Source organism: Hemicordylus capensis, chromosome 10 (genome assembly GCF_027244095.1).
Source record: "Hemicordylus capensis ecotype Gifberg chromosome 10, rHemCap1.1.pri, whole genome shotgun sequence".
NCBI classification, from domain to species: Eukaryota; Metazoa; Chordata; class Lepidosauria; order Squamata; family Cordylidae; genus Hemicordylus; species Hemicordylus capensis.
Window position 1 is genome coordinate 4,983,566 of NC_069666.1, and position 26,764 is coordinate 5,010,329.

General features: G+C 45.2%; 1 long non-coding RNA gene and 1 other non-coding gene across 2 annotated transcripts; one reads left to right on the forward strand and one right to left on the reverse strand.

Moving 5' to 3' along the window:
• Window positions 1-25,548, reverse strand: LOC128334768 (uncharacterized). Its single transcript, XR_008311391.1, has 2 exons — window positions 25,284-25,548; window positions 1-202 (listed from the first exon to the last, which is right to left on the reverse strand). It is a non-coding gene; the product is annotated as an uncharacterized LOC128334768 (long non-coding RNA).
• On the forward strand, window positions 13,269-13,340 carry TRNAQ-CUG (transfer RNA glutamine (anticodon CUG)). The gene has a single exon. It is a non-coding gene; the product is annotated as a tRNA-Gln (tRNA).
• Window positions 25,549-26,764: the final 1,216 nt, after the last annotated feature.

Genomic DNA, 26,764 nt, shown 5'->3' on the forward strand with positions numbered 1-26,764 from the left:
TCATTTTCGAGATAGTTTTAATCTCCTATGAGTCCCCTAAAAGCTTATTGTATCCTTCTGCCAATAAACCACAATGGATTCTTTCTTCTTTACAGTATTCTCTCCTCCAGTGTAGATTTTGTGTTCAGACTGTGTTCCTGCATTCTTATGATGAATGAAGAAACCTTCCAGTTAACTGGCCCTGGAGGGTGGGAGGAGGGTGCTGAGAGAAAAAAAAAAAGAGAACAAGAAAGAGGATGAATGTTGTATTGTGAAAAACTGGAGTCAGTATTCTCCCTTTTTCATTTTATAGGGTTCCTCTATATTTTAAAACTCAGCATCAAAGTGAACATTTCACCAACTGAGGCCTAGAGAGAGAGAGAGAGGTTTCTCCCAGAACCTTTTCTGGGGTATAGAGGAAATTCCCCCAGGCCCCACACACTGAGGGGGCCCCAATCCAAACTACGGTTTAGTATTTGATATGATCATATTACACACGCAGTAGAATGTCCCGTTTGCACAATTGTACAAGAGCACTGTTGTGCAAGCACAAAAAGGGTGCAAATGGAGTTGTGCAACAGTGCAGCCATTAAATGTCGCTCCAAGTGTGCCATTTCTGCACTTGCACAACGGCACGAATGTTCCTTTCCACCATGTGCAAGAGTTGCACAGTATGTCAGAGAGATAGGAGAGTGAGGGAGCTCACATTAACATTCTGCCCCTGGGCCTCTCGAATCCTTAAAAGGGCCCTGTGATGCACCCATACATCTTGCAAACATATTCAGAATAATTTATGGCTGCAATCCTCAGCACACTGACTTAGGAAGAAGCCCCATGGAGCTCAGTGAGATTTATTTCTGAATAAACATGTAGAGAATTGCCCTGCAGAAGTATTGATCAGATTCCTTTGAGCAAAAGGTGTGGCTGCAGGTTAGGTTTTAAATCTTCTAAGTCGGGGTGGTTTTTGGCCAGGGTGAAGTGCAGCTGGGGCTGTGTTTGTGTAGGGGGAGTTCCTGTTTCCCTCTCTCTCCCACTCTGGGGCTGGAGCGAAATGCCGCTGGAGCAGGGTGGCAGCGTTTGAGTGCTGGGGATGGCAGGTTTGCTCGGGAGAGCAGTTTGGAACTGTAAGTGCTTTTAAAGAAACCAGCTGCACCTGCACAGATCAACTGTGCGCTAGGACTTGGTTACTCTCCTCACCCCCTGCCACAGCTCCTGCTTTATTACTTCGTGTCAGTCACCCATTCTTACTCGCCACCTCCCTGCCGATCGCTCGCTCACTCTCTGCTTGCTCTCTCACTCACCCTTTCCCCGCTGCTCACTTGCTCACTCGCTCCTCCCTGCCACTCGCTTGCCCCCTCCCCACCATTCTCACTCGCTCACCCTTTCCCTGCCTCTCACTACTCACTCGCCCCTGTCCCACCACTCGCTCACTCGCTCGCCCCCTCCCCGCCACTGGCTCACTCACTTGCCCCCTCCCTGCCTCTCACTCGCTGCCTCCCTGCTCCTCTTCCCTATCTGCATATGGAATCCCAACTGCCCAATCACCACAGGGCTTCTGTTCTGTTACCTCCGATTGGTAAAGCACTGTGTGGTCGGGGCTTACCATGTACGACCTTAGCAGGGGCGGAGCCACCATTGTGCAACTGGGTTCAAAGAACCCAGGCCGCCAATGAAAAAGGCCACCGAAGGTCATAGGGGTGTGTGGCTCAGGCTCTGGGAGAGCCCCGAGAGAATTCTCCCCCACCATACCCGGGCTCTGGAAAGCCCCAAGCGAGCTTTCCCCTCTCCATTTCAGGCAGCACTTGCTGCCTGACAGCTTTTATTTCTCTTTCTCTCCCTCACTGTAGAGAAAACACTGCCTGAAAAGGAGGGGGGCGGGAATTGTCTTGCTACCTAAATGGAACCTCCAGATTCATAGACAGTATACCTGTGAATACCACATGGTGTGGGACAAGCGGCGGGGAAATTATTGTCTCCACTGCCTATTTCTAGGCTTCCTAGTATACATGTATGCACACCGCCAGCTCAGAGCAATCCCTGGTTTTTGATAGGTAAGTCACGGGTGCAGCCGCTGAAGCCGACAGGAGGGTTAAAGAGGCAACAAACTAAGCCAAGGAATAACTCCATGCCCTTGTAAAAGGTCCTGTTTTCCTGCCTTATCATGTTGCTGTGTAGAGAAATATATACATTATAGCTGTCCAGTTTTGCTGTGCTGTTAACATGTTCAGAGCACGGCCCCGGCAGTTGCAATCATTGAGAGTTTTTCTATCGACTTGAATAAATATGTCTCAGATCTGCAGGCTGGAGGGGATGGAAGAGGAAGGGATTCAGCCTTGAACATAGCTGACCCACAGAGATACGTAAATTCCAGAGTGACCCGTCCCATTGCCTTGACAGGGAACTTCTGGATTACCCTGGGTTCTCACACTTTTCACAGTGCTGGGAGGACCCTTGAAGAGAGACAGAGCCCTGTCTTGAGCTCTGTGGGGCATTTGCTCAGGGCTCTTAGTAGCCCGGGCATAGGTGGGAGGGGGTTTGTTCTGGGCTTTTCTGGAGCCCAAGCCATGCCCCCCTGGGGGCTTCAGTAGCCCCTACCATTGGTGGCCCAGGTTCTTTGAACCCGTTCACACAATGGTGGCTATGCCCCTGACCACCATTACATCTGGTGGCAACTTGGAACCGGGCCTTCTCTGTAGGTGCTCCTGGCCTATGGAATGCACTCCCGTCAGATATCCGCCATTTAGGCTCGCTGTCGGCCTTTAAGAGAGCCCTGAAAACTTACTTGTTTGGCTTGGGCATCCAAGGTTTTTAAATTGTGGTTTTTAAAAAGTATTTTAATTGGTTTTAAATGGTTTTGAATTGTTCTTATATTGTTTTGAGCACTGTGTTTTAAATGGTTTGTGTTTTTGTGTCTTTTAAAACCTGTTATACACTGCCCAGAGGCTTCGGATGAGGCGATTCATAAATATAATAAATAAATAAATAAATAAATAAATGGTTGGGGAGCCACGCTTAGGGTTGACGGGGCCCCCACTGGCCCCTGGTCCTTAGAATGAAGACCATTGTGTTAGGAACTTGCATGGTTGGTCTCTGAGGTCCAGGTTGTGAAGACCGCCCTGCCATCGCCACCTTATGGAAATCCACAGAGTTCCCCAATCCATCGCAGCTTGGTGCCTCCTCATTCCAAACCGATTGGCACCATTTTGTGCCTCCGTATGCTGCCGACCTAATTTTGCACTCTATTACGTGACACGTCGATTAGCAACCCCAATTCCCTATTTCAGGCGGTGTTAACAGGGATGCCACCCGATATTGCCTGCCATTTGGGTGATAGACCTCTTTAGCTGGCATTCTTATGCAGAGCATCCCCCAAATGAGATGATGGAATGAGTTCGCTTGGCAAATGTCACTCCCCCAACATGCTCCTTCCCTAGATCCCCATTATTTTTCTCATTTCAGCCTCATTTTTGCCTCGCTATACAAATCCTCCCTTGCTCCCGCCCCCTTCTTTGTAACAATGGCTTCCACCAAATAGGAAAAAGGGCAAAGGGGGTAATGTAAGGAAGATGATAATAATGGATGCAAAGGGAAGCTGGAAGATCATATGATATGCAAGAGACAGGCCTTTGCAACCTCCATTACTGAAAACCTCCTACTGAAAGAAAAAAAAAAGAAAGAAAATCTCTAAACCAGTGCCTTTATATTTTCAAAGACTTCCTTACTCTAACTGGCTGCATGCAATGGCTCCATTTGAGATACTATGTGCTGTTCGTCTGGCTTTTTTGTGCTAGCCAAGGCACTCTTCCTTTCTGTTCATCCTCTTCTTACACAGCAAGGCTGGATATTATTCCCATGGACTATACATCCATCAGGACGGCTTACACAGAAATTTTAAAAACAATCATAAAACAATTACAATAAAATAAAATAAAATAAAGTTTGAACCAGATTCAAACATTTGGGGCATTTCCCTCCCCCGCAGTTCTTTTCCTTACAAGTGTTGAAACTAGTACAGCTGTATGTTCATGATCAAGACTCATCATGGAAGGGAGATGCTGATCACCTCTGCTCCTGAGAAATTTTGCTGAGAAATTTCAAAAGGCTCAGTTTCCTTTGGAATGCCACAAAGACATTTGGGATAATTTTATAAAGGGCAGCATATAAATCTAACAATAAATAAATTGTGAATCTCTATGTGGTGCTTGCACATATTTTACATACTAAGATGCACTGCATATTTAAATATAAATGGATTCCCCCCCCCCATCTCTATCCCCCCAAAATGAGAAAGAATGGTATTTGACAAGATTACAGAAGGAAGTTTGGTCCAAGAATAATGTTATCATGAGGATGCATGAAATTTGTTAGACTGAAAACAGAGAGACCTTCTGGCCCGGATCTGTTTGGCCTACATTAGTTGACCAGAAGCATGGTCGATTCAAAGCCTGATGACCAGGATTTTCCAAGAAAGATTTTGAATCTTCACAATGACAATATTTGATCCAAATTGCAAATGTTGGCCACAGCTCTAACTAGGAGAGTCCCCACCACCACCAGAAATGCATTTTAGTCTGGTCTCTAACAAGTTTTTGTGTGGATGTGCTGGAATCGGAATAGCAATAGCACTTACATTTATATACCGCTCTATAGCCGGAGCTCTCTAAGCGGTTTACAATGATTTAGCATATTGCCCCCAACATTCTGGGTACTCATTTTACCGACCTCGGAAGGATGGAAGGCTGAGTCAACCTTGAGCCCCTGGTCAGAATCGAACTTGTAACCTTCTGGTTACAGGGCGGCAGTTTTACCACTGTGCCACCAGGGAATTGAATACTCGATCATTCTTGTGAGAAGATCTAGCATTGGATGGGTACTGATGACAAAACCTAAAGACCATTGTGAGATTTGGTGAAGTACTGTTTGAAGACATTTTTTCCAAGCAGTTTCTTCAAACAATACCACAGACCAGATCTTTGCCTTAACGTTTACTTTAATCTGGTCTCCTATTTCCCAATTCAGTCTCACAACACTGGTACCAAGCAAAGCCAAAGAAGCAAAGAACATCCCGATATTATTTTGTGCATCCTGTTCCATGTCCTTCCAAAACATCCATCCTCTTCATTTCAACATTGCCCTTCCATTTTCAGATGCTGCCATCTGAATCTCCTGGCTGTTTGCTACATTATTGCTTGGAATGATTGACACATTTTGCATGAGCGCTTTCAACTTGCATTTTCTGCTCTTTGTCCTCAGAAAGCTCTCCGAGATACAGCATATGGCATCACAATGATGCTGTTTAATTTTGTCAAATGCAAGGCATGTAGATGGTGTACATGGAAACCCGACAAAATACCAGATCCAACCGCTCAGTGGTGCAATTGATGCAATGGACTCAGGCTTTGTCATTAGTCCTGCAAATGGCTGCATTTACAGCAATAAAACCAAAAGGCATGACAATTAAAAGCCATTAGTTGGGCTTCACTTATGTGCATTTATCCATGGGATCAGTGCACTGCTACTCCACAACGCTTCCCAACCTGCCTGGTGAAATGTCTTCCAAATCACCTTTACCAGCCTCCTAATGTTTATATCGCACAGCCCTCTCATTCCAAAGCCATGTTAATTTAAGTGGGAGTGGTTCCGGAGCGCTAGAATAGGTTCCATTTAAATGGATGCTTCTGAACAATGCAAAAGCTCTCTTGTTTCTGGGTAGAATGAACTCACTTTGTTTGGAAGCAGAGGTTGGTTTTGGTTTTCAACCTTCCTACCCTCAACCAAAATAGAATGGCGAGTGTCCCAGTTTCTGTAACAGACCTTTAGGGTAGGATGCACAGGCTAAATGTTCTAGAACCTGGGCATTCCATACCAATTTGTTTTGAGCTGAGTAGTGTTTGTGGTTAAGTGGCTGTGGCATTTGATGGACAATGTACCCCAACAATAGTTCACTTATTAAGAGAAGTCTTGTCAAACAAGCTGAGAGCCCTGCATAAAAGCGACCTCTCCATTCACCTCCCATTAAAATGAAGATTTGAGATTCCTTTTGAGTATGCCAGGGTCGACATTAAAGAATCGGCACATCTTTCCATCTCTGCTGATGTGCCACTAGACCACTTAACAGAAAATTGAGAGAGTATATTACAGGGTTAAAGAGCAAAGTTCAGGGGTTGCTATCATTCTCATTAAGAGATGTTTCTATGCACTGCCCATAGGTGGATAAATCAATACTTTCTGTCTGAAAATGATCAGGGTTAGTAAAGAGTGCTTTAATTGGGCTGATACCATTTATGGAGAGTGTTTATGGGGTTTTGTGACAATAAACAGCAGGACAGGTTGAAGACTTCCGTGTCTCTTTTGTGTGATGTGGGATGACAAGCGAGATGACAGAAGACGCTGACATTTCAGACCTCCCTTGAGTGGAAGGCGAGTCAAACCGATGCAATTGGTCAGGAACTGAACTCTCAAATTGGGATCCCTAGTTTGATGTCTGCACACATTTCTTGTAACTCTTTAGTCAGTTCTTTATATCAAGCAGTTTCTAGATGCTGGAGCTTAGAGCTAACTGAACGCCAGTGAACAAATTCCCTCCCCTTCCTGTTCAGTGGTGATAATGGGAGTTTCTTGAACATATCGCCACCTTTCCTGAGGGGGGAAAGTGAAGAGGGAAAATGACTAAAAACAAAGTCAGGTCCTTTAGAGCTAGACCGATACTGTTTACTATATGTATGGGCAAGCAAAACCAAACTAGTACAAACTAAACACATGCTGTTAGAACTGCTTGGGACACAAGAAAGAGTCCGTGCTCAGAGGAGGAACTCACTGAATCCCAGTTGCTGGGAAGCAACAGCAAGAGAGAGCTTGTGATGTCTTGATCCTCTTGTGGGCTTCCCAGAGGCATCTGGTAGGCCACTGTGGGAAACAGAATGCTGGCTTGCAGAGGTGCTGCACTGGCTGCCAATACATTTCCAGGCGAAATATAAAGTGCTGGTCATGACCTATAAAGCCCTTAACGGCTTGGGTCCGAGGTATTTAAGAGAAGGCCTTCTGCCTCGTCAACCCCATCACCTCTCCAGATTGTCTGGGGAAGTTCCAGTTGGGGTTGCCACCAGTTCAGTTGGTGGCGACTCAAAACCGGGCCTTTTCTAGAGTTGACCCAGGACTCTGGAATGCGCTTCCTCATGAAATTAGAGGCCACCCCTTCTCTGAATGTTTTAAAGAAGGAATTAAAAACATACCTGTTTAGTCAGGCTTTTCATTTTTAGTTTTAAAGTTTGGGATAAATGGACTTCCAGGAGGAGGTCCAGCCCCCACTGTCTCTGGCGGAGCCCAAATGCCCCCCCAGACCCTGTCTCCCAGATTCCATGCCTGCCCAGCAGGAACGTCCTTCCAGGAATGTCCAACCCCACCTTGTTTCTTCTCCCCATCCCTGCACCCACCCCTGCCCAAGTGGTGTCATTACTCCTCATTCCTTTCCTGTCATGTCCCCAACTCTGCCCATGCTGGGACTGGTTTCTTCCAGCCCCAACAAGTGGGAAGGAAATGCCACCACTTGGGCAGGTCCAGGTGGTGAGATGGGAGGAAGAAATGCTGTGGGGTCAGCAGGAGTCATCCCCAGCAAGTGGGGAGGAATGCCGCCACTGTGGGGGACGGGGGGGAAGAAATATGGCTGCGGCAGCAGGAGCAGGAAGGCTGCACATAGCTACAAGGGCTGTGGACAGCGATGAGAAGATTTGCTGATTCACACCACCACCACCAGTGCATTTATCTCCCCCGCCCACTACCCGTGCCTGCTGAAGAGTTTCTTCACTGTGTTTATCCCACACACACACACCCTTTGCTGGGTCTGGCGCATGAGTGGAGGTGAGGGAGGAAGAGGGGAGAGTCCATGCAAAATGTGGTACATGCAGGTCAGTGGGTAGCATCTTCTTCAGAATTTCTTCTAAAAGTGCCATTTAAAAAAGTTCCCACCTATCCCTGAGCATGTTATGGTGTAAAAGGTAGTGCATTCCGCTAAATGGCAGGACTGTCCATGCAAAATCTGTTATCTGCAGATCAGTGGGAAGCATCTTATTCAGAATTTCATCTAAAAATACCTTTTTTTAAAAAAATCAACCTTTCCCTTAGCATATTCTAAAGTAAAGTCATTCTAAAGTTACTTCTAATGTTAAAAGTAGTGCATTCTGCCTATATAAGTGGCAGGACTGAATCTGGGTTTGTCACTACTGTTTAAATACAGGCAGAAACCATGATGGCAAATGCCTCTGTTTTCACAAAAAGTTGGGGACTGCAATATTCATGGTACCTGTGGCATGATATAATGGTATCCTACAATGATATAACATTATGATATAAGTTTTGAATCCACAATGAAGTTTGGCTTGCAGCATAAAGAGAGGCTGAAGACAGAAGGGAATACAAATTCTTGCTTATCCCTAGCTAGCATGGCTGCATACACCATTGATTTTTATTGTTATCTGCTTATTTAATGGTCTGTTGTGAAGTGTTCTAAAGAGTTTGTAGCTGGTGCAAAAGCTGGAAACAAAGGCCCTCTGAGACCTTGCTGGCTACACTTTGTTTACTCTGCAGGTGCTTTCATAATGTCTAAATGTGCATATCCAAGTGGGTCCAAACAAGAAATTAGTCAGATCTTGAGGCGCTTCACGCAACACGTGTGAAGCACCTGACAGAGTTCTGTGGGGAGATCTGGCTTCGCCCACTCTCCCCACAGACGAGCCGGTGGGGGCTGTGGGAATCGGGGGGGGGGGGCGTGGGACAAACGAGCCCACAGGGCAACCTGGAGAAACTCCCAAGCTTGGGAGGCTGCTTGCAGCTTCCCGGTCAGGGGTCTACTCATGTGACACACGAGCAAAAAGACAAGGTTAATGACGCGATTGCTCCGTTAACCTCATTTAAGGGGCGGGGGATTTAATGAGGCTAGCTGCACACGTTGCAGCACACGATCGCCCCAAAGTGGGCGGGGCTCTCTAAGCCCGCTTTTGGGCAATTGCGGGAATAGCCTCCTTGTGTGTGTGTGTGTGACTGTGTGTGTGTTTGTGTGTGAGGGGTGAGCTGACACAAAGTTAAGACCATTGATCCATCTAGCTCAGTAGTTTTTTCTACACTGACTGGCAGCAGCCAGCTCCTCCAAGGTTTAATGCAAGAGTCTTTTCCAGCCCTACCTAGAGCAGTCAGGGATTGAACCGGGGACCTTCTGCATGCAAAGCAGATGTTCTACCACTGAGCTATAACCCCATCCACTTCGTTCAGATCTGGCAGGATTCCTCATATGTTTTAAAGTTATTTTATATCTTCTTCCCAGAAGAACCCGAGTTGAAGACTCCTTTTACAATCAGGAGTGCTCCGGTTTGAATAGAGGCAGAGATTGTCAGATTGGTGGGGGTGGGGTGGGGGTGGAATCCAGTTATTGCCCGCAACTGAAAAGGTATCACTGAAACCGAGACTAAACCTTTGTACTCTGCAGAACTGGGCCTCCAATTTGATTTAGAGAGCTCAAATTGGCAAACTTCGTTCCGACGCGGTCATCATAACCCGCAAAAATAAGCTTGTGACAGTTCCGTATGGTAACTATTCAAAAACCTTTTAATTCTAACAGAAATTGATTAAGAAGTGAAAGGGGCTTGAAGAGAATTAGATTCTCAGTGGCTTGTGAATAAATTTGCAAATTGTGCACGAGTGAAGATGGAGTCTCTTTGGAATGTGTGGTGTCATTCTTTTTTAAAGCATGAAAATACCAATTCTGCTTCTAGAGGTCTACTTTTTGATGGACGTATTACGTGTCGTTATTGTTTCATTAGTAATCCATAATAATGCCACCAACTAGACCCGCCTGTCGTCTTATGGACAGCTTAAAAAAAACCTCTCGGGAGATTATGGTCCCAAGTAGCCTTAAGGGACCTTTGGAATAAGCGATACCTTATTTGTGCAAAAGATTTTTTCTCTCTCCCTCCCTCTCTGATAACTGGAAATTAAGCTTGCCTGGAAGAAATGTAAATAACATTTCAAATTTGCATATTGAATTACCATTAGATATTATGTGCGCACATAATCACATCAAACATTTCAGAGCTCTGAATCTGGGATAACGTTCAGGCAGTCATATAACACCTTTCATCTTCAAAGAACGGCACCAACGTTATTTACGTATTCATGTAACACCTCTGGTGGTCTAACTGTGCACGTTTTTCATAGGAAGAAAACCTGAAGCAAGGAGGACCAGTCAGGAATCCTGAAGGTGTTTAAGGGAGATGGTAACTGTGAGATTCTGAAATAGTTTCCCTGGAACAATGACCATCAAACTTCCTACCTTCAGGGAAACTTTTCCATTCCCAATTTGTCTGCTGTAGAAGATTCTGAGCTTTTTCCTCACAGAAGCTCAGTGTAATGAGGAGTGGAGAGCTGGTCTTGTGGTCGCAAGCATGACTGGTCCCCTTAGCTAAGCAGGGTCCACCCTGGTTGCATATGAATGGGAGACTTGATGTGTGAGCCCTGGAAGAGATTCCCCTACTCAGGGGATGGAGCCACTCTGGGAAGAGCATCTAGGTTCCAAGTTCCCTCCCTGGCAGCAACTCCAAGATAGGGCTGAGAGAAATTCCTGCCTGCAACCGCTGCCTGCCTGTGAAGACAACACTGAGCTAGATAGACCAATGGTCTGACTCAGTATATGGCAGCTTCCTATGTTCCTATGTAATGTACCATTGTAGATGGCACACTGGGCTATTGGTGAGGGGTACTAAAGAGTCCTCTCTTACTTCCTGTTCATCATTTCCATATGAACTGAGAGTGCATAAACGACCTGGTAACCTGAAAGACCTTTCTTTCCCCTTACTGTTTCATTTATCTCTCTTCTGTGTCCTTTTGAGCATCACCAATATAAACAGGTTTCCCACTCCCATGGCATGCTGGGATTTTTAAAGAGAGGGGACTGTGGATTCTCCAGAAGTTTCCTGGTTTTCTGGCAGAAGGACTGCTTCCATGGTTCTTGGGGAAAATGCATGCGAACTAAACTACTTCAAGGCCATTGCTCAGTGGTAGACACGTAACCAACCTCTCTTCAATTCTCTACCTTAGAGGGTCTTAGACTAGAAGGGCTGGGAAATATACAGGCAAGGCAACAACAACTGTGAATATTTATATTCTGCTTTTCCACAAAAGTTCTCAGAGTGGTTTACATAGACAAATAAATAAATGAATAAATGAGATGTTCCCCTGACCCCAAAAGGCTCACAACCATTGGTCTATCGAGCTCAGTATTTTCTTCACAAACTGGCAGCAGCTTCTCCAAGGTTGCAGACAGGAATCTCTCTCAGCCCTATCTTGGAGAAGCCAGCGAAGGAACATGGAACCTAGATGCTCTTCCCAGAGCGGCTCTATCCCCTGAGGGAATATCTTGCAGTGCCCACACATCAAGTCTCCCATTCATATATGCAACCAGGGCAGACCCTGCTTAGCTAAGGGGACAAGTCATACTTGCTACCACAAGACCAGCTCACCTACGAGTCCCATCGTATGCCGCTTTGAAATCCAGCATGCGAGAAAGGTTGGATATAATCAAGTTAAACTTGAACTTGTAGGATTTCAGCAGCCCAACCATGTGTGGGTTTATAGGTAGTGACTTTTCCTGCGCTCCTGTGAGCTGCAGTCGTCCTTTAAGAAGAAGAAAATAAATGTGAACCTAGAATAACAAAAGCAAGAGCCTGAAATGTGTGCCATGTGGGACTCCTCTCCACTCATCCTGTCTGCATCATTCGCATGAACACCGTGTGCTGGCAGACTATTGAAATGTACAAGTCTTGTTTCCAACAGGCTGACAGGTGGACCCAGGGGACGTTGCAAAATCCCTACCTGGTTGGTCTAATTTTAGGCCTGCCAGAACTGACAGTATCTCTTTGAAAGAAATCTATACTCCTTTCTCAGTGATCTAAACAGGGAAGAGAGAGAGAGAGAGAGAGAGAGAGAGAGAGAGAGAGAGAGAGAGAGAGAGAGAATGTATACATAAGAATCTGCTACCACAACAGCATTTCCTATTTTTTGTTTGTTTTCTTATGCTTTACATAGAAGCAGACTGGGTCTCTGCCCCAAAGGAGCTCACAATCAAAATATCAACACAAAGGAGACGGCAGAAGAAAGCAGAGCAGAAGAAAGGGTGATAGAAGGATACACTGAAGAAGAATATTGAGTTATTTTATTTACATGTGCCTGGGCATAGTTATAACCAAGTCAGGGGACTACGGAGGAGGGCCAAAGACTTTGTGGAAATGGTCGGGTGGGTCAGACCTGCCTTTCTGGGTTAGACCAAAGAGGCATCTGGTCCAGGATTCACTTTCCAAGACCGCCCAGCCAGACGCATCGGGGAGGTTGGAAGGATGCGGCCTCTGGACTTGGTGGCAATTATTTACCACAGCGAACAACTACTGATAGGAGGAGAGCTGGAGGAAAGCTGGTCTTGTGGTAGCAGGAATGAATTGTCCTCTTTGCTGAGCAGGGTCTGCCCTGTTTTGCATTTGAATGGGAGACAACATGTGTGAGCACTCACGGTAAGATATTCCCGTTATGGGGCCACTCTGGGAAGAGCACCTGCCTGCTTGCATTTAGAAGGTTCCAGGTTTCCTCCCTGGCATCTCCAGATGAGAGACATTCATCTCCATATGAGAGACCAGATGACAGAGAGACTCCTGCCTGCAACCTTGGAGAAGCCACTGCCAGTCTAGGTAGAAAATACTGAGCTAGATGGACCAATGGTCTGACTTGGTAGAAAGCAGGTAGAAGGCAGCTCCCTATGTTCTTATGTTCCTATAGATCTTCTCCGATGAATAGGTCTCTGACTTCTAAAACCATTGAAACTGATGGTCACCACCATCATACCTTGCAGCATCCTTTAAATTATGCCCGATATGAAGAAATACTTCCTTCTTATCAGTTTTGAACTTATTGCCACTGAGCTTCATTGGGTGAAACCTACACCCAACTTCCTCTGTTATGTTCTTTGGCTTAGCCTTCACTGACAAGCAAGAGTGGGATGGGAACAAGCACAAAGATATAAAATTCGAATTGGGTCACAGTTCGAATTGTTGTCTGTCCAGTAGCTAGGGGGTGACCTATGGTATTGTGGTGCCTGCAGCAAAGCTCAAAATGCTGCCTTGCACCACACCACTGTAACCCTTGAAAAACACTTTTAAGCTTTGAAAGTGGCACAGAGGCAGAGAGAAAAGAAAGTTTCCAGCATCCTCTTCTCCTCTCCTCTCTTTGCGCTTCTTGCAAGCTTTGCAAAGAGTGGTTCTATGGTGTAATGGTTAGCACTCTGGACTCTGAATCCAGCAATCCGAGTTCAAATCTTGGTGGAATCTGAGCTCCTTCCAATGCTAAGGAGGAGAGATGATCTTGTGGTAGCAAGCATGAATGGTCCCCTTTGCTAAGCACGATCCACCCTGGTTGCATCTGAATGGGAAACAACATGTGTGAGCACTGCAAGATATTCCCCTCAGGTGATGGAGCTGCTCTGGGAAAGAGCAGAAGGTTCCAGGATCCCTCCCTGGCATCTCCAGATCCCAGGTTCCCTCCCTATCAGCATCTCCAGGGAGGGCTGAGAGAGATTCCTGCCTGCAACCCTGGAGAAGCTACTGCCAGTCTGTGTAGACAATACTGAGCTAGATGGACCAAGGGTCTGACTCTGTATATGGCAGCTTCCTATGCTCCTATGGAAGGAGAGGCACTCCTTACAACTTTTGCAAGGGTCAGACCGGTCCCAAAGTGTGACTGCCACAGCAGGGGCATCTTGCCACTCTGTGGCCCACAAAATCTGCCGCCTAAGGTCATTGCTTCAGCTTGCCTCATGAAAGGGCCGACCTTCCCAGTACCCACATGTCACTTTGCACTAGATTAAAGAAAACTATGGAGAGGTCCATTTTTAAGAAAACAGTATTCTTGGTCAGGTCTATCAGGCTCTATGGGTATAAGGAGTAGGGGTGTGCACGGACCGCGGTTCGGGCCGTCGTCTGAATTCACTGTCCAGCAACCTGGTTCGGCCCAATTCGGATGAATCACGGACTGGTGTGGTGGTTCAAGGTGGTGCCAGGAGAGCGACGCCTTTCGAAGTAAAGCCTGGTGCAGCGGTGCTTCCCCCAGCAACCCAGCAACCCACCACAGGCCACTGTGCAAAATAGGATGCTGGACCAGATGGGCATTCTTGGGCCTGATCCAGCAGGGCTGTTCTTATGAGGAGCGGCAGTCCCGTGTAAGGACCTGGGGCTTTACTTTTGAAGGTGCCACTTGCTGATGGCCCTGGCAGCTCCTTGAACCACCGGACCGGTCCGCAGTTTGGCCGAACCAAATAGTGGGGCGGGGGGACCCATGTTTAGGGGTCGTATACCCCTGAATATCAGACGTTTGCTTCATCTGTTTTTCTGCCGCTGTGGGCATTGCGTTGTTTTTTTATTATCAGGTGGAATGTGTTATGTCAGCTGCCTTGAGCTTCCTTTTTGAATGGACAGGCAGGAGGCTGAAAAAATCCTGAGAGAGAGAGAGAAAGAGGGAGCCCTCACTTGTGACCTTCCCTGAAGTATCCAGCCTCTGGGCCGGCAAGGCAGTGCTTGTGTTCTTAACATGGCCTGCCTCTTTCCCTTCCTGCCGTGAGAACTGGGTTTGCAGAAGCCAGAATAACAGCCTTGATGATGCCCGGCCATCTTTGCAGCTAAAAGCTTTCTCTTCCTCCCTCTGCCCCTCTTTCTTTTTTAATGTTTGCTTGTGCAGCTTTTCTAACCTGTTTGAGAAATGCACCATTGCTTTGCTTTTTCCGTCTGAGCAACTTAACATCCTAGGGAGTGCCTCTCTCTCTCTCTCTCTCTCTCTCTCTCTCTCTCTCCAGTTGATCAAAGCTTTCAGGAGTGACTTGGATTGCAGATCAATTACCCTTCTTTGCACCTAATCACCTCAGGCGGTCCTAAGTGCCTTCTGCTATCTAGGGCGGAAACCAAGGAAAAAGGAAACACAGGAAGCTGCCTCCTACCGAGTCAGGCCATTGGTCCAGCTAGCTCAGTATTGTCTACACAGGCAGGCAGCGGCTTCTCCAAGGTTGCAAGGAGTCTCACTCCCATCTTGAAAATGCCAAGGAGGGAACCTGGGACCTTCTGCTTGCAAGCATGCAGGTGCTCTTCAACTGAGCTATGGCCCCGTCCCCTAAGAGGAATATCTCCTAGTGTTCACATGTAGTCTCCCACTCAAATGCAAACCAGGGTGAACCCTGCTTAGCAAAGGGGACAATTCAGGATGTGTCATGCAGACCCATCCACGCACTCAATTCTGGTTCCCAAGCTATCCACCCAACATTCTACCAACTTTCACCCAACATTCTTCATCCAACTGGAACCAAGATTTGAAGTTGGATAGAGAAAGTCAGTAAAATTCTGGGCAGATGGCTCGGGAACTGGAAAGTGGAATTCCACAACCTAGAGCACATGATCTTGGTTCCAGACATTTCCCCAGGTACTGGACTTGCCAACGGTCATGTCGCCCTCTCTAAAACACCATCACTGCCAATTTCGTGGTATAGAAAAGATACAGTCTACCAACTGCTTTCTTTATCTGCAAGTCTTAAGGAAACAATGCTTTCTGAAAAGCACAAATGAAAGAGGATGTTTGGGAGTTGGGATAACAAGATACTATGATATATAGGCCAATAACATGTGTTGGTCCTCCATTTATGGATCAATGTGGATCATGGTCCATGGATTTCAAATTTGCCACTGGGCTCTGCATTTTTAGAGATTGTCAGCAATTTTCAGTCAGTTCCTTGAGTTAGCATTGCCATGATTCTTGACTACCTTCTGATGAATTTCCCCAGTGGTAGTTCCTTCAGGCTTTATTTCTACCCTATCTACCACACTTGCAAATATTCCCCATAGACTCTTATTGCTACTTTAATGTTCTCTCGTTCTGCTAAAAGATCGTCAGCAGGCTTAGTTCTTCCTGGATTCCATCCGCCTCTTGCTCAGGAGGTCTGCCCCTACTCTTAATACCTTACAGTGTCTGGGGTGATAATTACTTTCATTGGATGCAGCTGGGGCACCAAAAGGCACATGGTGTGTGTACTGCAGAATGAGATAAGGCAATATGAAGACACTGAAGCGGTGGATAGCTTCTGCCTTTTAGGATCAACCTAATGGCACAGCGGGCAAATGCTTGAGTAACAAGCAGAAGGTTGCCGGTTCGAATCCCCGCTGGTACTATATCAGGCAGCAGCGATATAGGAAGATGCTGAAAGGCATCATTCATACTGCATGGGAGGAGGCCATGGTAAACCCCTCCTGTATTCTACCAAAAGAAAACCACAGGGCTCTGTGGGTGCCAGGAGTCAAAATGAACTTGATGGCACACTTTACCTTTTATTATCAACAGTAAAAGATCCAGTAGTCAAGTAATACACCACAGACTAGTACTTGGTAGGGTTGCAATGAAGGCCCTGGAAAGGATATTTAGATGCTGTGACCTGTCTATACCTACAGAGATTAGAATTGTTCAGACAATGTTTTTCACCCTGACACTCTATGAATGCAAAAGCTGGACTTTGAAGAAGCAAGATAGAAAAAGCAGTGATGCTTTTGAACTTTGGTGCTGATGAAGACTTTTGAGGATACCGTGGACAGCCAGGAAAACAAACCAATGGATCCTAGAACAAATCAATCCAGAATTATCACTCGAGGCACAAATGGCCAGACTCAAACTGTCATACTTTGGACACATTATGTGAAGACCCAGCTCCCCTGAGAAGTCCATCATGCTGGGAAAAGTGGAAGGAAAGAGAAGAAGAGGACGACCAGCAGCAAGGTGGATGGATTTGATTACGACAGCAATGAATGCACCACTGAGAGACCTTAAAGGCCAAGCTGAAGACAGATCATCCTGGAGAGAAACTATCTATGTGGTTGCTAAGCGTCGACATGGACTTGACGGCACTTAATCAATCAGTATAGGTGGGATACTGGGAATATGTAGCGGTTTCTTTCCCTAGGAAGAAGGAGGTGGGTAGCCATCCATATTATGGGTGAGTTGAGAATGAAAATCCCAGACCAAGATGAGATAATTTTACGAAGATCAAATTCTGTCTGTCTGTACAGTGGTCAACCAGTGTGGTCATGGTCGACTCTAAGAGCCAGACTGGGGTTCTAAGTAGCTATGCTTGAATCCTGACATGGAAGATATATTCTCCAGTTCAGGATCTAGTGACTTGAGAAGCAAGAGTCTGCTTGCCCTGTTGATCAGATGAAGACAAGACGGTGTCAGGAGCTGCTGTCGCTTAAGAGCACATGCCAGACACAGCTGCTCCATGGCTTCAGGTTGGCACCAAGACTTGAATTCAATGTCAGGTTTCCTCTTGGGCTGAAAGGCTTGAGAATTTTCAGGAGAAGCCAAACGTGATTCTACAAGGCTAGAAAAAATTTATCAGGGGCTTTCTCCTCTTCCATACCAGAGGAGCACCAACCTGTGGAAAGGAGGTTTCCCCTCCTTGGAGCTTTCCCCTCCTTCAGATTGGCCCTGCCCCCTTGGGGTGGCCATTGGCTGTCCTCAACAAGGGGGACAATAAAATCTCCCTACTCAGATTGGGACTCTGCCTGGGTAATAATAGTCTTGCCTGGTTTGTTGGTTTGTTGGTTTGTTTGTTTATCAAATTTGTATACTGCCCCAAACTTTCATCTCTGGGTGGTTTACAATAACATAAAACCAGTTAAAAACATATACAAAAACTTAAAAACAATTTAACAATTTAAAAATAACCAGAAATTAAAACCCCAAGATATTAGGATGCTGAGAAAGCTTTGGCGAAAAGATGGGTTAAAAGGTGTTTTTTGAAAATTGTCAGAGATGGGGAGGATTGTATCTCAGCAGGGAGCGCATTTCACAATCTCAGGGCAGCGACCAAGAAGGCCTATCTCTATGTAGCCACCAAACAAGTTGGCGGTAACTGGAGACAGACCTCTTCAGATGACCTCAATGGGCGGTGGGGCTGGTAATGAAGAAGACGTTCTCTTAAATACCCAGGGCCTAATCCATTTAGCATTTTGTATTTTGTCCGGAAATCTATTGGCAGCCAGTGTAACTCCATCAGTAAAGGAGTAACATGGTCTCTCCGAGATAACCCAGAGACCAACCTGGCTGCTGCGTTCTGAACCAACTGAAGTTTCTGGACTACGTACAAAGGCAGCCTCACGTAGAGCGCATTACAGAAGTCAAGTCTGGAGGTTACCAACAAATGTACCACTGTTTTGAGGTCGTTGATCTCTAGAAACGGGCGCAGCTGGCGTATCAGCCGGAGCTGATAGAAAGCACCCCTGGCCAATGCCTCAACTTGAGAAACCAGGGAGAGGTGTGAATCCAGAAGTACTCCCAGACTGTGAACCTGTTCCTTTTGGGGAAGTGTAACCCCATCTAGAACAGGCAGATCAAAATCGTCTCTAGAGTTCTGCCGGCGCACAATAATAATGGTTCTTGATGTGTTCCAGGTCTTGACTTGTTTAATAGGTTGACCTCCTAGTTTCTCCTCCTTGACTTTGATTCCTGGCTTGATTCTCTCCATACTGACTGCCAGTGCAATTCCAATAGAAGCCCATGGGGTGTTCCCCCTTGTGGCAGAGAGCTAGTATGCCACCCCTATGCCCATCCTTGCATTTGCGCCTGAGGCGATCATCTTACCTTGCCTCATGAATGGGCCGCCCCTGATTTCATAGATTTAGATGGAGACATAACATCCCTTCTCTCATATCAAGGATCACTCTCTTGCTGAAGACTCTTCACCACCAACTCTACATTTTATTCACTTATTGTAACTGCTTGTGAACCCCGCAGGGACAGGAAACAAAAAATAGGGATCGTCTCTAGCAAAGATGGTATTTTATATATTATAGACCCTCACCTTAAAAGACCCTCACTTAAAAGTCCCTCAAAAGTCCCTCACTTAAAAACAATAGATTAGACTGGGGGAAAGCAGGAGGGCAGTTACAAAACAAAGTCAAAAAGACAAGAAGAGCTGGGGAACAAATTGCACAATAAATTCCACAATCCATTCAGTAAACATGTTAAAATTTGCAGAGGGTTTTATTTATTTTTATTTTTATCCCAAACCCAATAGTCTCCTCTGCAAATAACACACATTTATATTAATCCAAATGGGGATACATTATCTCAAACTGGCTCTCGATAAGCTCTCTCAAAATGCTCACGAACCCCTGTAATTCTTCCACAATATCGGGTGGGGGGTGAAATTACCTGATGTTAAGAGATTTCATAAATGAGATTCTCTACCTCCAGTAAATCTAAACTCGCCCCTTTAGGCCAGCTTCCTAGGCAGTATCCTGATGCCACAGGAGACCCCAAATACCTCGGGCGCCATCTGAGAACCTGTCCTAGTTTGCTGCCTTTCAATACTAAGTATCCTTTCATGCTCCCAGAAGGCAATCTGTTTTGTAAAGCTAGAAAAATATAATAGAAACCAAAATGGATTTTCTAGTTATGTCGCTAGCTGCTGCTATCCCCTACTCCCAGCCCGGAACAAAACACAACAAAAGCGCATTCGGGCTGATCTGATGGCAAGGTCAAGAGAAGTAAGATATTGGTGTCCAAGTGGTAATAAGGGATGCTCTAATCATATGATAGACAGTACCGGCCAACATTGGAGGTCTTCTCATTCTCTGAAAGGGGGTGGAGAGGAGGTCAAGATGGAGGATCAGGGCTGGTCTTTTCATGGAGGAAGGTGAGGTGTATGCCGGTTCTTAATTGGTCACACTTGCTGCCAATATATTTCTGGGCAAGATATAAAGTTAGGTGTGGGTTACCTTAGATAGTACCTTCTTTTGCATGATCCTCACCACACATTAAGGCAGGCCTGCTCAACCTTGGCCACCCCAGCTGTTTTTGGACCACAACTCCCATAATCCTCAACCACAGTGGCCAATAGCCAGGGATTATGGGAGTGCAGTGCATTGTGGGCTTTTTGGAGGCTGGGCATCCTTACGGAGGCCTCCCTGCTGCCGTCATGCTGCTTGCTGCAGTGCTGCTCATTGGCAAGCACAGTGCGGTGAGCAGGGATTCTGCCACAATTGTGTGTGGGGAGTCAGGAAGGCACTGCACCCCAGCTCTGAGGAAAGAGGTAGTGTGGTAGTGTGGACGAGCTCAAGGTGTTGTATTCTATCCAGTAATCTGTTACGTTTTGTTGTTGAGAAGTTTTTCCCGGTGGGGATCCTGTAGAGAGTGTGGGGGGTGGAGTCAGAAAGGAAAAGGGAAGAGAAGGAGAAGGAGAAAATGGAGTTCTTTCTGAATAAACTCTTAGTTAAATCTATATAAGATTACTTTGTGTTTATGAGGGAAGCAGTTATAAAAGAAGGCTGTAGGGGTGTGTGAGCTGGCTCGGTTCAAGCCAGGCTCGACATCGAGCCGGCTCAGCTCAAAGGGTTTGGGCTCGAACCAGACAAGCCTCGGCTGGTCTGAGTTTGAACCGAACCACGCCTGGTTCGAACCGAGCCAGCTCGGAACAATACTGGTACGGGAGGCAGGGTGACTTCCCTAAAAGTAGAGCAGGTGGGAGGGGAGTAATGTAATATTTTAAAAATGCCACTGGTGGTTGCTCCCCTCCACTCCCACTGGCCTCCCCAGGTCCGTTTTCCTCCTAGCTTGCTTCCACACAATCACTTCTACCCAGGTTTTCCTCCTAACTTGCTTCCACACAACCAAAAATTGGGAGCACACACAGCATCCAAACCTGGGTAGGACACATTTTTTGATTGTGTGAATGACCTCGTGCTTTTATGGCCTGCCTGGAACAGTAGACGTCTGGGAGGGCAATGCCCCAGTCAGGCAACAACGCAGGGGTGGTGAGCTGTGTTTGACTTCGTGAATCACAAGCTGTATTAAACATTCTGTGATCCCTGGCATGCCAGGAGAGATAAGCCAGAAGTCCTCTCAGTCATCTACACTTATTAAAAGAATCTGTTGAATCACCTGTCCTTGTGTTTGAAAAGCCACTTGGACAACCAGGAGGAGGACACTCTAGCACAGAACCAGAGATCAGACTGTTCTATAAATGTATTCCTCCTGGTCCCAAAAGTTAGAAATATCCGTTCTATTTTTTCAATACCTCATACAAATTGCAGCAGAATTGTCAACAAAGGTCACATCCCCACCTGTTGCTGTTAAAGAAAAGATTTGTGTCTGTGACATGCATACACACACACACACATACACACATACATACACACACACACACACACACACACACACACACAGAGACATTCCATGATCTTTTCTTCCATCCATCATCATCTCTTCTCTTCTCTTCCTCTCTGTTGCACAAACACACGTTCCCTCATTTTCTCTCTCTCTCTCACTCTTCCTTTTGATCTCTCCTCCCTCTCTCCCTCTCTCAGATCTACTCTTTGAATTTGGTTTCTATATAAAAGTGACTGTAAATCTTCCAATGGTCTCCGGTGATTAATTTCTTCAGGTCCTTGGCAGCATGATAACCCTTCTCTGAAAGGCACATATTTCAGTTAAGGTTAAACAAAAAAGGGGGGCGGGGGGGAAGCCATAGCAAAATAATTAATAATAATAATAATAATAATAATAATAATAATAATAATAATAATAATAATAATAAATAATCAAGGAAAAAGATTGGGGGCCCCCTGCAATTTATCAATCACCACTGTGGCTTCAATAATAGATTGAACATGTAAAGCCGTATTTCCTGCTTAAAAGAGCTGCTGGAAAAAATGATCCATTTGGGTTTATAATTAGGGATGTTGCTTTTTTCTCCTCCCCCCCTTTTTTGGTCCCTTTCCTCTCTCTAATCATTGAGAAAGAAGAAACCAGCTCCTCGCCAACATTAAAGACAAGATCTTGCCTCTCTATTTTTAATATTGAAATTCATTTTTCCCCACATTGCAATGTTGTGCACTCAGTTCAGTAACATCCGCTCATTAACCAAACCTCCTCCTTTGTTTCATCTACAGCCTCACGAGCTCTGCAATAGAATCTAAAAAACGAGTTACACCTCCAATCTCTACTCAATACCAGGTGGGAAAATTTCCCTGGTAGAAAGATGAACAGAGTATGTATATGTGTGTGGGTATAGATATAGATATTCCTAGACTGGTGAGATCTTCTATAGCTTTTTATTATTGTCTAATAAAGATCTTTTCCTGACAGTTTGTGTTGTCAAAGCCGAAGGAGCGGTGGACATATTAAAAGCAAGATGTGAGCAAAGGCCACATGAAAACCTTTTTTTCTTCTTCCCCTGTCTCTCTTTCTGAACTTCAGGGGAAACACAGAGACAAATCTTGCTTTGGTGAAAGATGCAGAACTGGAAAATACACACACACACACACACACACACACACACACACCCCAATGAGGTGCATAACACATTTGTTTCAGGGTTATCTCTCTTGCCGTAGTATGGTTTTATTCTGTGCATTTAAAAAAAACACATGCTTTAGCTAGGAATGCCACATCTTGAAATTAGGCAACCTGGATGCCTCAGTTCTTCCCTCAGATTGCTCTCTCACCTTACCCAGGTGCATGTTAAATCAGTATTAATGACAATATCATTCTTGTGCCGTCATCTCCGGCTGGCAATTTGGTTTTAATTACCCACCGCGTTGTCTTTCCCTCTCACTGACAGCCATTAAATAGGGAATGACACCACAGCCACTCTGGCATTGAATAGACACTTCATCAGGCCGGCTGGGGGGCTTGTGGGTGTTTGTGTGTGCCTGCATTTTTTTTAAAAGGCAAAAAAAGCAGACTACAGTGCCTCCTGGTGGCACCCAATGAGAAAAGGAGTTCTTCTTAAGTGTTGTTTTGATAGCTTAGTTAGTTAGCAATGCTTTCTTTGGCTAATTTAGAGCTCTTGAAAGAAAGAGAAAAGCACTGTGCTCTGTGTGTGTGTAAGAGAGAGAGCGAGCACTCAAAGATTAAGGCATGCTCGGGATGCACTGAACGTGTGTTTTCACAGAAATCTGGCAGAAACTTTGATGATGCATTTAAGACTGTCCTGACAAAACAGCTGTGGCTGTTTTGCACAAGCACCTCTTCCCAGTTAGAATGTCAGTCCCTCAAGCAAAATGCTCACTATAGGCAATTTGGCTACCCATAAGTAAATCACAAACATTTCTTTGTAAAATTGCATTTTAAAATATCAAACACCCCGCTCAGTAAGGCAAGCCGGAAATCTCTAATGAATCACAAGCCCTTCTCCTGTACAGCCCTGAAGTATCCTATAATTCACCATTTCTTCTTACCCCAATGAGTTAGGAAAACAAGCATTCAGGGCTATAAAGGGCCATTTTTCAACATCACATATGTTCAACATAAGGTCCATTTTTCAACATACCACTGTTGAAAAGTAGTGGTGGTAATAATAATAATAATAATAATAATAATAATAATAATAATAATAATATTCCAAAGATCTGCAAATTGAAATTGAAAGGCTGTGGCAGAAGAAGACCAAAATAATCCCAGTGGTAATTGGCGCCCTGGGTGCAGTTCCAAAAGACCTTGAAGAGCACCTCAACACCATAGGGGCCACAGAAATCACCATCAGCCAGTTATAAAAAGCAACTTTACTGGGAACAGCCTATATTCTGCGACGATATCTATAATAATAGCAACAACATTGATAATAAAATTCAGCCATCCCAGATCTTTGGGAAGGACTCGATGTCTGGATAAAACAAACCAGTCAATAACACCTGTCTGACTGTGTAGCAATAATAATAGTAATAATATTCAATTTATATACCGCCCTTCCTAAAGTGGCTCAAGGCAGTGTACACTAAAAGAAAAAATACCTAATTATTAAAATCAGAAAACCAATTAAAAGCAGGTTAAAACTAGATATCATTGTAAATATGATATTTTTATATATTGCTAAATATTCATCATAAATATTCATCAAATAAATCCAAGAGGTGATATCTTTATAAAATTACAAATCAGAACATTTTTACGAACAACAACAACAAAACACCTTGATTGGACTTTACTCCAGATTGCATTCTTTATTTCTCGACTCAAAATTATTTCAAACTGAGGCATGCAGAGGGAGAATGTTCTGCACACACTGCCAGATTTCTCTGTGGGCTGGACTCAGGTGATAAGATTCAAAGTCATTATACAGCATCGTCAATGGCGTTAACCCCTGTTTATGCCACGGTTATGAATGGCAGAAGGTGGCTATCTAAAGCTGTGCTCCAGAAGCCCCGATCCTGACTCTCTGGAAGCCCTACAGAAGGGTGGCTGTTAGAGAGAAAGAGGCAGCTAAGATTGGTATAAAATTAAGGTTATTTTCCATTAGAAGCTAAATCTGGATGATAGGAATGAAGAGTGTTAATTGAGGATTTCTCCTGCTTTTGATAAATCAGTTCCTTGCCAGCATATCAAAATATAACAACCTGGAAATTATGTGGGGAGATGTATTAATTGCTTTTGCTTTGGGAAGCTAAAACTGGAGGGGATAAAGCGAATGCTCTTAAAGAGCAAAGCTTCCCCCCACCCTGTCTGAAACTGGAAGCTCACACAAGAGGGGAGGGGGCCATCCACAGATTCTTAATCGCCGATCCAGCCTCCCCACCGCCTTATATTGGTTTACAGTGATATTGCATCCAGTTAGTGATTTCTTTACTTTCCTAATATGAAACTTGATGCTTGGGAAATCTGATAAGCGAGTTTCATTTCCCTGGAAATTTATTGCTTCTATTTCCAAGTGCAAGGAAATAAAACAAGTAAAAACAATAAGCAGCCCGTTAGAGCGGTATTAACGAGGGTCACTCTTTTCTCATGTAACCTGGGAACGGAAGTTGGGGTTGGGAGCGAGGGCAAAGTGCCTTCCCTGGGCAGTTTAACTCATCGTGCCGGAGCAAGTTTTGTCAGGATCAAGCCTTGAAGCCAAGTAAAGTTCAGGCCCAACTATGAATCAAGAAAAGGAATGTATATGATACGATGCATGTTTGGGACTCATTTTCAGCTGAGCCAAGTGGGGTGGTGGAAACAGGTGTCTGGAGTTTGTGATGTCTTAATCCAGACACAACAGAGATGTGAATAGTTGGAGAGCAGATTGATCTGGGAATTAATGGCTCTCTTCTGCTGGGTGGAATTAGTCTCCCTCTGAAAAATCAAGCATGTAATCTGGAGTAAATTCTGGACTTGGTGTTTTTCCTGGAATCTCAAGTGGCTACCATAACCAGGAGTGCCCTTTACCGATTTAGAGTGACCCAAAGAATGGTGATCTTTGCAAGCCATACCTTGATAACCAGAAGACTGGACTCTTGCAATATGTTGTATCTGGAGCAGCCCTTGAAGACTGTCTGGAAATGTCAATTAGTTCAAAATATGGCAGCTTGAACACCAGCAGGAATGAACAGATGGCAGCGCATGTTACACCCGTGCTAAATAACTGCTGGGCTGGCTTCCATTCTCTTTCCAGATGTGACACAAGGTGTGGTATTAAAGCAGGGGTGGTCCACAATGGTCCCCAGATGTTGCGGACTACAACTCAGATAATCCCCATCTGCTGTGGATGATGGGAGTTGTAGTCAACAACATGCAGGGGTTCCTGTTACAGGGAACACTGAGGGCAACCTAAGGCATTTCAGCTGTTGTGGGACAACAAATTATGGCAGGGGGTGATGGGAGTTTAAATCAACAGCAGCTGGTGAGCCTCAAGCTGATCACCCTGACTATAGAGCTTTAAACAGCCTTGAGCCAGATCAACTAGAGGAGACCTTCAGAGCAAGCTCTGCTCCAAACTCCTCCATTACTGGAAGTTAGGTTGATATAGACTCGGAGCAGTGGGAAATGGCTGAGCTGGGCTTGTGGTACCCAGCACAAATTGCCTCCTTTGCTAAGCAGGGTCCAACTTGGTTTGCATTTGAATAGGAGACTTTGTGTGAGCGCTGTGAGATATTCCCCTTAGGGGCTGGGGCCATAGCTCACTGGAAAAGTAACTGCATGTTTTCATGCAGAAGGTCCCTGGTTACCTCCCCTGGTATCTCCAGCAGGTAGGGCTACAGATCTTGAAATGCTGGAGAGCTGCTGCCAATCAATGTAGACAATACTGAGCTAGGTGGACCTATGGTCTGACTCAGTAGGCAGCTTCCTATGTTCCTAACAACCTTTTGTTGGCAAAGAGATTTGGGGACAGACAGCTCTCTCTAGTTTCCACTCTGCCCAGCCTTTCTGCAGATTCATTTGATTTCCCTTCCACTCTTCTCCACTCAAAATTCCCCAGGTTTTTCCCTCCGTCACCAAAAAAGAATCGCATTTGGTCCCCCCCCCACCAAGTATGTCCACATATTTCCTACTCAAATAGCAGATATAATATGTCCATATGCAAACCTATGGAATGCTCAGAATGTGGCGATATCTGCATCTCTTGTGAGATCACTGGGGAAGAGAAGGGAGCCGAAACCATGTATTCCACAACAGATTACTATATCGTATGATAATCATTGTATAAACTAGCCATGTGATCCTGCAGGGACTGTCTGCATTCTTTTCCCCCCTTGCCCCCACCCCTTTTCCAAAATCTTCCCAGCACATTTATGCCCCTTCACAGTCATTAAGTTTGGTTTTAGTCCAGTCAAATGTCACTTTCTTCCCTGACTGGCTGCTGGTTATATTAGAATATAAAATTAATCTCGGGGGAGAAACCAGCACTTAAAATTATTGCTACTGTTTAGCTTACTAATGCGATTTCCTCTCTTTGACCTTTCTGTTTGATCCT